This window comes from Oncorhynchus masou, chromosome 6 (genome assembly GCF_036934945.1).
Source record: "Oncorhynchus masou masou isolate Uvic2021 chromosome 6, UVic_Omas_1.1, whole genome shotgun sequence".
NCBI classification, from domain to species: domain Eukaryota; kingdom Metazoa; phylum Chordata; class Actinopteri; order Salmoniformes; family Salmonidae; genus Oncorhynchus; species Oncorhynchus masou.
The window spans coordinates 53,962,613-53,977,592 of record NC_088217.1 but is presented as its reverse complement, the minus strand read 5'-3'; positions in this window follow the sequence as shown (position 1 = coordinate 53,977,592).

Genomic DNA, 14,980 nt, shown 5'->3' with positions numbered 1-14,980 from the left:
CCTTTCATTATTAGACAACCAAATCCTTAGAGAAAATAGACCATAGAAATGTCATTCTAGTTCTGGTTAGACAGCTACAGCTGTACACACACACACACACACACACACACACACACACACACACACACACACACACACACACACACACACACACACACACACACACACACACACACACACACACACACACACACACACACACACACACACACACACACACACACACACACACACACACACACACAGTTTGATTTGTTTGTGTAGGCATACTGTCTTTATAAGCATCTCAATATGATATTTACAGCAGAAAATGGTTGGTCTTTAAAACACATCCATCAATTTTTTTGTTGATGCATCTATACTCAAGCTGGAGATGTCTGTGCAATGTCCACATGTACAGTTGAAGTCGGAAGTTTACATACACCAGCCAAATACATTTTAACTCAGTTTTCACAATTCCTGACATTTAATCCTAGTAAAAAATTCCCTATCTTATGTCAGTTAGGATCACCACTTTATTTTAAAAATGTGAAATGTCAGAATAATAGAAGAGAGAATGATTTATTTCTGCTTTAATTTCTTTCATCACATTCCCTGTGGGTCATAAGTTTACATACACTCAATTAGTATTTGGTAGCAATGCCTTTAAACATTTAACTCTGGTCTGTCATGCCCTGACCATAGAGAACCCTTGTTTCTCTATGGTGTAGTAGGTCAGGGCGTGACTGGGGGTATTCTAGTTTATTATTTCTATGTGGTGTTCTAGTTTATTTTTCTAATTTGGTGATTTGTATGATTCCCAATTAGAGGCAGCTGGTACTTGTTGTGTCTAATTGCTGTTCATATTTAGGTAGCATTTTTCCCACCTGTGTTTGTGGGATATTATTTTGTGTTTTGTGCATCACGTAGTCACGTTTCGTTGTTAGTTTATTGATTTATTTGTTTTGTTCTTGCTAAGTTTAACTTTTTAATAGATATGTGGAACTCAACATCCGCTGCGCCTTGGTCCGTCTCTCCTCACGTACGTGACATGGTCAAATATTTCAGGTAGCCTTCCACAAGCTTCCCACAATAAGTTGGGGGAATTTTGGCCCATTCTTCCTGACAGTGCTGGTGTAACTGAGTCAGGTTTGTAAGGCCTCCCGGCTCGCACACACGTTTTCAGTTCCACCCACAAACGTTCTATAGGTTCGGGGTCAGGGATTTGTGATGGCCACTCCAATACCTTGGCCTTGTTGTCTTAAAGCCATTTTACCACAACTTTGGAAGTATGCTTGGGGTCATTGTCCATTTGGAAGACCCATTTGCGACCAAGCTTTAACCTTTTACGACTAGGGGGCAGTATTTTAATTTTTGGATAAAAAAACTTTTCCATTTTAAGCAAGATATTTTTAGAGATTTCTCAGCCAAACGTGAAGAACAAATGGGAGCTATTTCGCCTACAAAAATAACATTTTTGGGAAAAAGGAACAATTGCTATATAACTGGGAGTCTCCTGAGTGAAAACATCCGAAGTTCTTCAAAGGTAAATGATTTCATTTGATTGCTTTTCTTATTTTTGTGAAAATGTTGCCTGCTGCCAGCAGAGCCTAGCATAGCATTATGCCATGATAAACTTACACAAATGCTTGTCTAGCGTTGGTGGTAAAACATATTTTGAAAATCTGAGATGACAGTGTGATTAACAAAAGGCTAAGCTGTGTCTCAATATATTTCATTTGTGATTTTCATGAATAGGAATTTTTTAGGGGTATTTATGTCTGCTGCATTATGCTAATTCTTTTGATGCTATGATTACGCTCCCGGATCCGGTCCTCCAAACATAACGATGGTCATTATGACCAAATAGTGCTATTTTTGTTCAATCAGACCAGAGGAAATTTCTCCAAAAAGTACTATCTTTCTCCACATGTGCAGTTGCAAAACGTAGTCTGGCTGTTTTATGGCGGTTTTGGAGCAGTGTCTTCTTCCTTGCTGAGCGGCCTTTCAGGTTGTGTCGATATAGGACTCGTTTTACTGTGGATACAGATAATTTTGTACCTGTTTCCTCCAGCATCTTCCCAAAGTCCTTTGCTGTTGTTCTGGGATTGTTCATCTCTGGCAGACAGAACGTGTCTCCTTCCTGAGTTGTATGATTGCTGTGTGGTCACATGGTGTTTATTATTGCGTACTATTGTTTGTACACATGAATGTGGTACCTTCAAGTGTTTGGAAATTGCTCCCACGGCTGAACCAGACTTGTGGAGGTCTACAATTTATTTTCTGAACCCTGTCTGATTTCTTTTGATTTTTCCATGATGTCAAGCAAAGAAGCACCGAGTTTATAGGTAGGCCTTGAAATATATCCACAGGTACACCTCCAATTGACTCAAATTGACCTCAATTAGCCTATTAGAAGGTACTAAAGCCTTGACATAATTTTCTGGAATTTTCAATGCTGTTTAAAGCCACAGTCAATTTAGTGCATGTAAACTTCTGACCCACTGGAATTGCGATACAGTGAATTATAAGTGAAATAATCTGTTTGTAAACAATTGTTGGAAAAATGTATTGTGTCATGCACAAAGTAGATGCCCTAACCAAATCGCCAAAACTATAGTTTGTTAACAATACATTTGTGGAGTGATTGAAGTATGAGTTTAATGACTCCAACCTAAGTGTATGTAAACTTCCGACTTCAACTGTAGACTACACCTGTAGGGATATTAGTTCTGGGATTTGTCTCCCGGCAAAGATCTAACAGCAGACATAAGGATAGATAAAACTAGCTATTTATAGAATGTTGTAGGACAGCTGAGCTGACTGAAGACAGGCATTCAACTAGCAGTAGTTGATATTGTTTTCACAGTAACGTGATGAAAAGTTGGAACTAAGTTGCAGTCTACTGTCGTAGCAATGCATTTTAGAACATGTTTTTTATGAAACAGATTCCAGACCCTGGCTCTTGCTAGCTTACCATAACTGATCATCTTAAGATAGCTAGGTGGGACAACCACATATCACAAGCATAGTAAATTCACTTCTCCTCAACATATATCAGTAAAGTCAAAGATAGAACAAACATACTCTTTGAAGAGGTAGGGTTCCATGTGCTTTCGGAAGATTGGGACGGACTCTGCTGCCTTAGCTTCAAGGGGTGCCACCATTGGGGTGCCAGGACGGAGAAGAACTTGGAAAGGGCTGAGCAGGAGCTGACTTCCTGTAGAGGTGGGAGGGACAAGAGACCAGAGGTGGCTGAACAAAGTGCTCAGATTGGGGTGTAGTGTTTGAGCATAGCCTGAATGTAGGGAGGGGCAGTTCCACTTGCTGCTCAACTGGCAAGCACCTTGGTCTTTTAGTTGATGCGAGCTTCGACTGGAAGCCAGTTTAGTGTGAGTAGGAGCTGGGTAACATGAGAGAATTTAAGAAGGTTGAAAACCAAGAGAGCTGCAGTGTTCTGGATAAATTTTAGGGATCTTATGACAAGCAGGCAGCACAGCCAATAGTGAGTTGCAGTAGTCTAGACATGAGATAACAAGGGCCTGGATTAGGACCTGTGTCGTTTCCTGTGTGAGGTAGGATTGTATTGTACGGATGTTGTAGAGCGGGAACAAGTAAGTCACTGCTTTGATGTTTGCAGAGAACAGGGTGTTGTCCAGGGTCACGCTGAAGTGCTTTGCACTCGGAATGGCGACACTGGAGTTGTCAACCGTGATGAGAGGTCTTTGAGTGGGAGGCCTTCCCTGGGAGTAGAGCAGCTCAATCTTGTTGAGCTTGAGGTTGTGGGCCAAACATACAACATACAATCTCAGATATCTGCCAGGTACGCAGAGATGCATGTTGCCACCTGTGTCTCAGAAGTGGAGGAAAGAGAAAAGTAGTCGAGTGTCATCCGCATAGCAATGAAAGGAGACCATGTGAAGATATGACAGAGCTGAGTGACTTGGTGTATAGAGTGAAGTGGAGAGGGCCTAGATCCAAGCCCTGGGGGACACCAGTAGTGAGAGTAAGTAGTGCAGACAGATCGTCTCCACGTCCCATAGGGCGGCGCACAATTGGCACAGTGTCGTTAGGGTTTGGCCAGGGTATGTCGTCATTGTAAATACAAATTTGTTCTCAACTGGCTTGCTTAGTTAAATAAAATTATTTTTTTAAAGTAACCTGGTAGGAGCTACCGGACTGGTAGGATGCAATCCAAGAGTGTGCAGAGCCTGAGACGCTCAGCCTTGAGGTTGGAGAGGAGGATTTGATGGTTCAGTGGTGAAGGCAGTGGATAGATCTAGGAGAATGAGAACAGAGGAGATAGTCAGCTTTGGTAGTGGGTCAAGAAGATCGTTCTGAGAGAGTTGATCAGAACCAGCACACTCAGTTGTTTTGTAAGGTAAAGAAAGGGAAACAGGTCCATAGTTTGACATCAGGTGAGTTGTTGGTTTCTTGAAGGGAGCAACTAAGGAAAGTGGCTTTAGCAGCAGATACAGAGGAAGAAAATGTAGAGAGGAGGGAGTGAAAGGAAGATACCCCTGTTCTGTAAGCTTGTAATGAGTCACTCAGCAAGAGGGGAGGGCCGAGCCGGCCAGCAGGAAAGGGGACAGTGCGTGTCATGGGATGTGGGAAGGGAGGAGTAGGGTCGAAGCGGCAGAATCAGGAGGGAGAAGGATTTAGCAGAAAGGAGAGAGCATGGACTTCTAGTAAAGATGCATATTGCCTGCTTTGAGAGTTGGAAAGGATTGGGAAAGGGTGAGGTCAAAAGAGTCAGGGGGAGAGTAGGAACGAAGTGGTCAGCGATCATCAGGAAATGAGCTTATCAAGGTGTCAAACTCATGAGAAACTCTCCAAGGGCACCTCGTGGGCGACAAGACGACAACAATGTTAAGCTTGAGTGGACAAGTGACAGTGTCAGCATGGAATTCAGATGAGGAGAAAGACACGTGAGAGGTGGGAAAGAGAAAAGCTCTTGTTAGGAGAAATTAATATGGGGTGTTCAGGGCCAAAAAGCCAAGGGACTGAAGGGCTGCATAAACTGAGATGAACTCTGCATTGTTGATCGCAGATTGGAAGTTTCAAATGCTGCCAGAGATCTGGAATTCCACATGGGTGGGAACGCAGGTTACACAAAATGATTAATGTTGCAGCCAAGGGGTGGGGAGCGTCTGCAAAGCCTACGGGGAGAGGAGTGAACAGGTATAGAAAACACAGTTGCAAAAGCTACAAAAGAGCAAAATGAGATCATCAGAATATAACTTTGCAAGATACTCAAATAAGAGAGTGGTGTGGAGCATTTCTCGAAGAACAACTCGGCAGAACTGTCTTAGCTTTGCCGATGAGCCCTCAACTGACACAACCACCACTTACAGTTCTTGCTGAGAAACACCTCCCTGTACTAATTGCTGATTGCCTAGGAGAGGAGAAACCACTCCCCCTCCAATACAGCACTGATTACCAAAACAAGTCACAAATTGCCTTGCCCCTTAATCCTGGTTGATATGTCAACAATCATCCGTTCAAAGCCACTTAAATCTTGTGTCTTGCCCATTCACCCTTAGAATAGCACACATACACAATCCATGTCTCAATTGTCTCAAGGCTTAAAAATCCTTCTTTAACCAGTCTCCTTTATATACACTGATTGAAGTGGATTTAAGTGACATCAATAAGAGATTATAGCTTTCAGATGAATTCACCCGGTCAGACGGTCATGGAAATAGGTGTTTCTAATGTTTTGTACAATCAGTGTATATTAAACATGGGAAAATCACGTTTTGACTGCAGTGGGCCTTTAAATGATTTCAGAAAATTCCGGAGAGAGCAATCTATAAACCACATCATTGCAATGTGCTAAATACCTTTTTCGTTGTATTGCGGTTTGGCTTTGTGCTGTAATATACTGAGAGAAGTCCAGCATAGCAGAAACAGGATGAATGATTGTTATGATGGGATGTGATGGATTGCACACACACATTTAGTTTTCACTCCATATTGCCTTGTCCAAGGTCGGAAACCGCCCAGGCAGCAGCAACAACATTATATGAGTACACAATCCCATTCCAAACAAAGCCTTAAAATGAACAAGCATTTTTTTCCCACACATTGCTTCCAAAACTACAATTCATCTCTAAAACTGGCAATCCGTCATCTTTTAGGAGCTGGCAAGTGCCTGTGAAACACCAACTTACCTGGTAAAATAAGGGTAAAATAAAATAAATAAATAAACAGCCCACCCATGATCCAGACAAAGGCAATACAGACACTGGAACAAACCTTCAAAGTTTTAGGGATTACTTTCCACAAAATGTGTAATAATGTTTTGAGAGGATTTGGACAGAAGATTTCAAACAGACTTTCAATTTGTTTCCTACTGTAGAATTTGAGAGAAACATACAACTTATAAATGGGAACTTCAAGTCTAATATTACTCTGTAAAAGGAGGGGGCATATGGAATTGTTTGAAAATGGTCATACCATTCATCATTTATATATTTGATTTTAATTTTAGGACCCCGTTAGGCATATATAAAAATGTCCAGCTTATAAAGGCTTCATAAAGCCTTCATAAACACTACATACATGTATTACAAACCATCTATAACCATATTTCATAATTTATAAAGGGTTCATAAATGTGCCATAACTGTATAACATAACCACAAATGTAAATATGAAATAAACCTGTTCTTTATAAAGGGTGGAATAAGCGGCACTTAAAAATGTCTTATAAAGCATATTCGACTAAACACATTTATAACCCTGTTATGCATCTTGGTAGAGCATTGCAATGCCAGGATATTGGGTTTGATTCCATAAAAATATGTCCACACATGACTGTAAGTCACTTTGGATAAAATCATCTGCAAAATTGTATATATTATATTTCACTTAAGCATTTCTTGAATCGCACAACGTCTTTCCCTCTTGGAGGCATATATTGACCCTGATCTCAATTTCCCCCAAAATGATGTGTTGCAGGATGACACAAACTCTAAAGTGCAGTCATGCACAGCAAAATACTTTGTTAGTGCCTTTGCATTATTTTATTTCTTTGCCTACTTCTGTTTTTTTCTCCAAATTAAATTTTCTTGCTTTGGTTTTTCTAGGTTTCACACATTGGATTTTCTCTGTTAATTTGAACAACATCAGAGTATGATTTTTGAGGTCAGGGATTTTTTTTTAAATTTCATTTTTTGATTGTAGTTGCCCTTTTAATCATTGAGCATGCCCGGTACTGTTTTTAGTTTACCGCGTTTTCTGAAGTGCAATAAGGGCACATGTGATGTGATTCGGCCTCCAATGAAATGGGTGGTGTAAAAAGCCAGTAGCACTCCATATTATTCAGAGCCCCTGTAACGTTCGTTGTTGGGAGAAAGAGAGGAGGACCAATGCGCAGCGTGGTAAGTGTTCATAGCTTATAATGACGTACTAGAACACTGAACAAAACAGTAAATAACAAACAAACAGTCCCGTAAGGTGAAAGACAAAAACACTAAACACTAAACAGGAAATAATCACCCACAACTCAAAGGAAAACCCAGGCTACCTAAGTATGGTTCTCAATCAGGGACAACGATTGACAGCTGCCTCTGATTGAGAACCATACCAGGCCAAACACAGAAATCCCAAATCATAGTAAAAAGAACATAGATAACCCACCCAACTCACGCCCTGACCATACTAAAACAAAGACATAACAAAGGAACTAGCCCCATGTAATGACACCATATGTGACTTGTTTCAGGAAACTACTTCACAGGAGAGCCATTTGAATGTAAACCTTTTTTTAATCAAAATGTGTTTTTTTTTGGCTGAAATGCCTTCTGGAACATGTGAACTTTCATGTGCCTCAATAACAAACTTGTATGCCATCTGTAAATATGAATAACATTGTTACATTACAAACCTAGTTGGTTTAGCCACGGAGTAAGTCAGCAACCTTCCCCCTAGCCATGATTGGCTGAGATTTTGAGTGGGCTGGACATGCAGAGAGATGAGTTCAGATTGGTCTACAATGTAGTACACTTCTGTCTATAACATGAGTTGGTCAGTATGTGTAGGTAATCCTTTCTAACACTGCTTTTTTTAAAAGATATTATGTAGTAGAACTGCATAAGTGTTGCCCTCCACTTTCTGGAGGATCGAGTTTTGAAATCAGTGGAAGGAGAGTATAATATCTAGGAGGTGAAGAGAATTCTGTTTGATTGCAAATATGCAGATGGAGTCGAAGTGAACACACAGAAGGCTGCTGTATAAAATACCTGTCTCCAGATTACATCTTCCAACTAAGGGCAAATATGTCATCCATGACAGAGAGGGAGACGCGTCCATCCATGTATATGGGTAAGATAGTCTAGCTAGCTACATTTTCAGATATTTTCAGATATTATTTTGTCAGAAAGTAATTTTCATTTAAAGTTAAATGGTACTGTTAGCTAGCTAATGTTACATGTGTGATCTGTGTAGTAATATTACTCATATCTCAGAGCCATTTGCATTGCTAGTTATAGCCTGATGTTGGCTAGCTAACGTTGAACCTGGTTGGATAGCTACTGTCATGCCCTGACCATAGAGAGCTGTTTATTCTCTATGTTAGTTGGGTCGGGGTGTGATTTATGGGTGGTTATCTAGGGGAATTGTATTTCTATGGTGGCCTGATATGGTTCCCAATATGGCAGCTGTTTATCGTTGTCTCTGATTGGGGATTATATTTAGCCATTTTCCCATTGTGCTTTGTGGGATCTTGTCTAGATATAGTTGTCAGTAAGCATTATTATTAGCTTCATGTTTTGGTTGTTCGTTTTGTTGTTTACATTTCCAAAATAAAGGATTGAAACATATCTCGCTGCATCTTGGTCTACTCCTTATGAGGAACGTGACAGCCAACTGTAGATTCATGCTGTTATGCACTTGAGTGAAGACCCAAAAGCGGTTTAACAGAAACAGAGTTCTTTTAATGAGAAAATAGGAATGGCATAGATCCTCTTCCGACATTGTCAATGGCACAATAGACTACCCGCAGAGAGGGCGACAAATGAAACATAAAGTCCCTCTGATGAATAGCTAGAGAGTCCCCGTCTTAGCAGCAGAGGAGAATAGCTGGGTAGCGGCGACAGGCTGCAGGTCGCTCTGGGTCGGTGCGGGTCACAGAGGAACGGTGGTACCTGATCACACGTAGCATCAGATGAACTGGACACAGTGCAAACGAAAGACAGTTAGAAGTGTACAGGATGCACCTGCCAGGCAGACTCCGACAGGATAGGACTAGGAGGAAGCAAACGAGACGATAGCTTGCTTCTGGCATGAGAAACACAAACGAGAATCTGACACCAAAAGTAGCAGGAACAGAGAGAGAAATAGAGACCTAATCAGAGGGAAAAAAGGGAACAGGTGGGGAAAGGGTGAACGAGGTAGTTAGGGGAGATGAGGAACAGCTGGAGAAGGAGAGAAAGAGAAGGTAACCTAATAAGACCAGCAGAGAGAGACAGAGTGAAGAGAAAGGACAGGAACAGACATAATAAGACATGACACATGCAGGGTTGTAACGTTATGAGTTGGGATTATTGTTCATTATTTAGCTAGCCAGCTACATGTCTAAACAAAATACTCCACTAACTAACCATTTCAATAGAATGTTCATGATGTCACTGCGACACCTGTCGATAGAAGTAGCTGGTACATTTGCACTGGCTACCTACTCCGATTTCAGAGCACTATTGTCTGAGCATGCCAGAGTGCAGAATAACTGACAAATTTAAGAATGCTCAACACCCGTTGAATATGGCCGGTGTGAGTAGACGTTGGCCAAAAATAGTAATTAAATAGTTTCCAGCAGCACAATTGCAGTACCCAACATTCTGGATAACATAAAAACAGCCTAATCTGCTCTGCAGGGCGAGTATAATGGTCAGAGTAAGCTGTTCTCTCATTTGTGTCTGGAAGTAACTAGCAAAGCTTGCCAACGTTAGCCAGTTAGCTTGGGTGCTCGACTATTGGGGTAGCCTAGTGGTTAGAGGGTAGCCTAGTGGTTAGAACATTGGACTAGTAACGGTTGCAAGTTCAACCGTTGCAAGTTCATACTGTATCCCCGGGCTGACAAGGTACAAATCTGTCATTCTGCCCCTGAACAGGCAGTTAACCCACTGTTCCTAGGCTGTCATTGAAAATAAGACTTTGTTCTTAACTGACTTGCCTAGTTAAATAAAGGTTAAAAAAATAATAAAAAAATGTTGTTAGGGCAGAATGCTTCGATCAACCCTTGTAACGGGTTTCTTCCAACTCCTCCTCTGACGAAGAGGTGGAACAAGGATCGGACCAAAATGCAACGTGGTTCGTTCGATACATCTTTAATGATGAAAAACACAAACAATACAAAACAACAAACGTCGAAAACCGAAACAGCCCTGACTGGTGCAACAAACACAGAGACAGGAACAATCACCCACAAACACACAGTGAAACCCAGGCTACCTAAATATGGTTCCCAATCAGAGACAACGATAATCACCTGACTCTGATTGAGAACTGCCTCAGGCAGCCATATTTTTTATTTTTTTTATTTCACCTTTATTTAACCAGGTAGGCTAGTTGAGAACAAGTTCTCATTTACAACTGCGACCTGGCCAAGATGAAGCATAGCAGTGTGAACAGACAACACAGAGTTACACATGGAGTAAACAATTAACAAGTCAATAACTCAGTAGAAAAAAAAGGGGAGTCTATATACAATGTGTGCAAAAGGCATGAGGAGGTAGGCAAATAATTACAATATTGCAGATTAACACTGGATTGATAAATGATCATGTACAGGTAGAGATATTGGTGTGCAAAAGAGCAGAAAAGTAAATAAATAAAAACTGTGGGGAAGAGGTAGGTGAAAATGGGTGGGCTATTTACCAATAGATTATGTACAGCTGCAGCGATCGGTTAGCTGCTCAGATAGCTGATGTTTGAAGTTGGTGAGGGAGATAAAGGTCTCCAACTTCAGCGATTTTTGCAATTCGTTCCAGTCACAGGCAGCAGAGTACTGGAACGAAAGGTGGCCGAATGAGGTGTTGGCTTTAGGGATGATCAGTGAGATACACCTGCTGGAGCGCGTGCTACGGATGAGTGTTGCCATCGTGACCAGTGAACTGAGATAAGGCGGAGCTTTACCTAGCATGGCCTTGTAGACGACCTGGAGCCAGTGCGTCTTGCGACGAATATGTAGCGAGGGCCAGCCGACTAGAGCATACAAGTCGCAGTGGTGGGTAGTATAAGGTGCTTTAGTGACAAAACGGATGGCACTGTGATAAACTGCATCCAGTTTGCTGAGAAGAGTGTTGGAAGCAATTTTGTAGATGACATCGCCGAAGTCGAGGATCGGTAGGATAGTCAGTTTTACTAGGGTAAACTTGGCAGCGTGAGTGAAGGAGGCTTTGTTACGGAATAGAAAGCCGACTCTTGATTTGATTTTCGATTGGAGATGTTTGATATGGGTCTGGAAGGAGAGTTTGCAGTCTAGCCAGACACCTAGGTACTTATAGGTGTCCACATATTCAAGGTCGGAACCATCCAGTGTGGTGATGCTAGTCGGGCATGCGGGTGCAGGCAGCGATCGGTTGAAAAGCATGCATTTGGTTTTACTAACTTTTAAGAGCAGTTGGAGGCCACGGAAGGAGTGTTGTATGGCATTGAAGCTCGTTTAGAGGTTAGATAGCACAGTGTCCAATGACGGGCCGCAAGTATATAGAATGGTGTCGTCTGCGTAGAGGTGGATCAGGGAATCGCCCGCAGCAAGAGCAACATCATTGATATTTACAGAGAAAAGAGTCGGCCCGAGAATTGAACCCTGTGGCACCCCCATAGAGACTGCCAGAGGACCGGACAGCATGCCCTCCGATTTGACACACTGAACTCTGTCTGCAAAGTAATTGGTGAACCAGGCAAGGCAGTCATCCGAAAAACCGAGGCTACAGAGTCTGCCGATAAGAATATGGTGATTGACAGAGTCGAAAGCCTTGGCAAGGTCGATGAAGTCGGCTGCACAGTACTGTCTTTTATCGATGGTGGTTATGATGTCGTTTAGTACCTTGAGTGTGGCTGAGGTGCACCCGTGACCGGCTCGGAAACCAGCTAATCTATACACCCCACACAACCCCAAGACGAAACACACTACAAATAAACCCATGTCACACCCTGGCCTGACCCAATAAATGAAGATAACATAATAATAACATAATAAATATAGACCAGGGCGTGACAACCCTACTCTTCGGCCAGAGCGTCCAGTGTGCGCTCTGAGAGCGAAACACTCTTAATTTACGAACGGACATTCTGACAACACCCAGAGCACACTCGGGCACTCCAGATTAAATTTATGAACACATCCGTAGTATAAACCAGTCTTGAATTCTTTGTTTGTTTAGTACATGGCATCACATGTGAATCTTTAAAGATATGAGTGGGGATAAAGCTTAAGAGAGTGTGAACAATGCTGAATTTGTATAGACAAAGAAGAGCTCTCCAGTATGTGTACCGAAACATTCACAGATAATTTTCTCAAAAGTGAGGTTACAAGTTTATCAACTTTCAAAGCAGAATTAATTTCCCATTGTTCCTCAACTGTAGTGTATGATATGCAATTTTATAGCTATGAGTCTCTATTTTTATCCAATGTAAAATACATAATTTCATATTTTGCTACATAAGAACGAATCGAGCCGGTCAGTCGCATATATTCATTCTACACAGCAAAATACAAATCCCCCTAGATACAGGCACGTCTCATAGTCAAGTCATCAGGTTTGTAAATTAAAGAATAATATAACAATATAAATTGAATAAAGTTTCCTGTAAGAACCAACGCTGGAGATGAGAAGCAGGTACGGAGAGGGAACATTTAAAATACCACAGACATGGAACAGGACAGGAACTGCGTCAGAACAGGGTAGCAGAACAACATATGACAATCAATGCTGAAGCGGGGAACAGAACTGGGGAACAGACAGATATAGGGGAGAAAATAACACAGGTGATTGAGTTCAGGTGAGTGCAATGAATCCCTGATGTGCGTGACGAGGGAAGCAGGTGTGCGTAATGATGGTGGCAGGAGTGTGTAATGCAGGGCAGTCTGGCACCCTCAAGTGCCAGGCAGGCATGACAGTTTCCCATCTTCCCATTTAGAGTTTCTGGGCACAGAACATAAATGCTCTTATCCAGATGATGTGACAAAGGCGTTTGCGATCAGACCTGCAAACATTCTTCGTTGTTACTTTTAAGGTTGGAACAAACATGCAGTACGTCCAGCAGGAAGAGAGTCAATAACCCTTCATCCACCAGCTCAGCTACACTATTCACAGTGTAATGGTCAATGTAATTGCATTGCTGACTTTTTTTAACTTAATGTATTTTTGTTGAATTTTTTTTTAACAAATAAAAGGAAATGTATGGTTTAAATATGTCTTTCATGTTTATTTGTTTTAGCTGTTAGTAATAATTCCCTAAGTGTTAATACATTTGTGTTTACATCATTAAGCCTTTATGGATAACGATGTGTGCTGAGAGTCGAGAAGCAAGTTCAGGGAGTGAGTGTTTTAATAAATAAACACAACAAAATACAAAACAAGAAACACGAACAACGCACAGACATGAAACTGAAACAATAACGCCTGGGGAAGGAACCAAAGGGAGTGACATATATAAGGAAGTCCAGCTGAGGCTGATGATGTGCAGGTGCGTGTAACGATGGTGACAGGTGTGCGGACCGGACACCTCTGCAGAGGCAGGGGAAGCTGTCAATCCGGTTGAGACGCAGGAGCATGTAGCGGCTCCCGGACCCGACCTGATTCAATTTTTTAAAATAACACTCCCTGATGCTTCCCTTAGGCGTGAAGGCAAGAATCCTGGAGTCGCATCTTCACTGTTGACGTTGAGATTGGTGTTTTGCAGGTACTATTTAATGAGGCTGCCAGTTGAGGACTTGTGAGGTGTCTGTTTCTCAGACACTTATGTACTTGTCCTCTTGCTCAGTTGTGCACCAGGGTGTCCCACTCCTCTTTCTATTCTGGTTAGAGCTAGTTTGCTCTGTTCTGTAAAGTGAGCAGTACACAGAATTGTACGAGATCTTCAGTTTCTTGGCAATTTCTCGCATGGAATAGCCTTCATTTCTCAGAACAAGTCTAAACTGACAAGTTTCAGAAGAAAGTACATTGTTTCTGGCCATTTTGAGCCTGTAATCGAACCCACAAATGCTGACGCTTCAGATACTCAACTAGTCTTTAGAAGGCCAGTTTTATTTGCTTATTTAATCAGAACAACAGTTTTCAGCTGTGCTACCATAATTGCAAAAGACTTTTCTAATGATCAATTAGACTTTAAAAATGATAAACTTGGATAAGCTAACACAACGTGCCATTTGAACACAGGAGTGATGGTTGCTGATAATGGGCCTCCGTATGCCTATGTAGATATTCCATAAAGAAATCTGCCGTTTCCAGCTACAATAGTCATTTACAACATCAACAATGTCTACAGTGTATTTCTGATCAATTTTATGTTATTTTAATGGACAGAAAATGTGCTTTTCTTTAAAAAATAAGGAATGTCTAAGTGACCCCAAACATTTGAACTTTATTTTGTGTATATATATATATATATTTTTTTTTACACATATTTAACACTTTATATTTTGTTGCCACAAATTACCTCCATAAATCCATTTATTTGTATGGGTTACCTCCAGACGAGACCTGTGACACTTCGTGAGAGTCTCATCTTTCCATAGAGTGGTCATATTAGTTTGTTCGGATGCTACAGGCGTTTTCATTAGAAGACAGATTTTCGGGATGTCTAATGGTCGGACAAACATTGCATTAGCTCGGCTACCTTCCACCGCAGATTTGGAAGGCCAACATACGCAGATGCAATGTATCGACATATCTCCAGCTTAAACTGACGTATGTTGATAGAGATTTATTTTTATATTACTTAGATTGACGCAATGGACTCTTAATCATTTATACTTTCATTAAATATC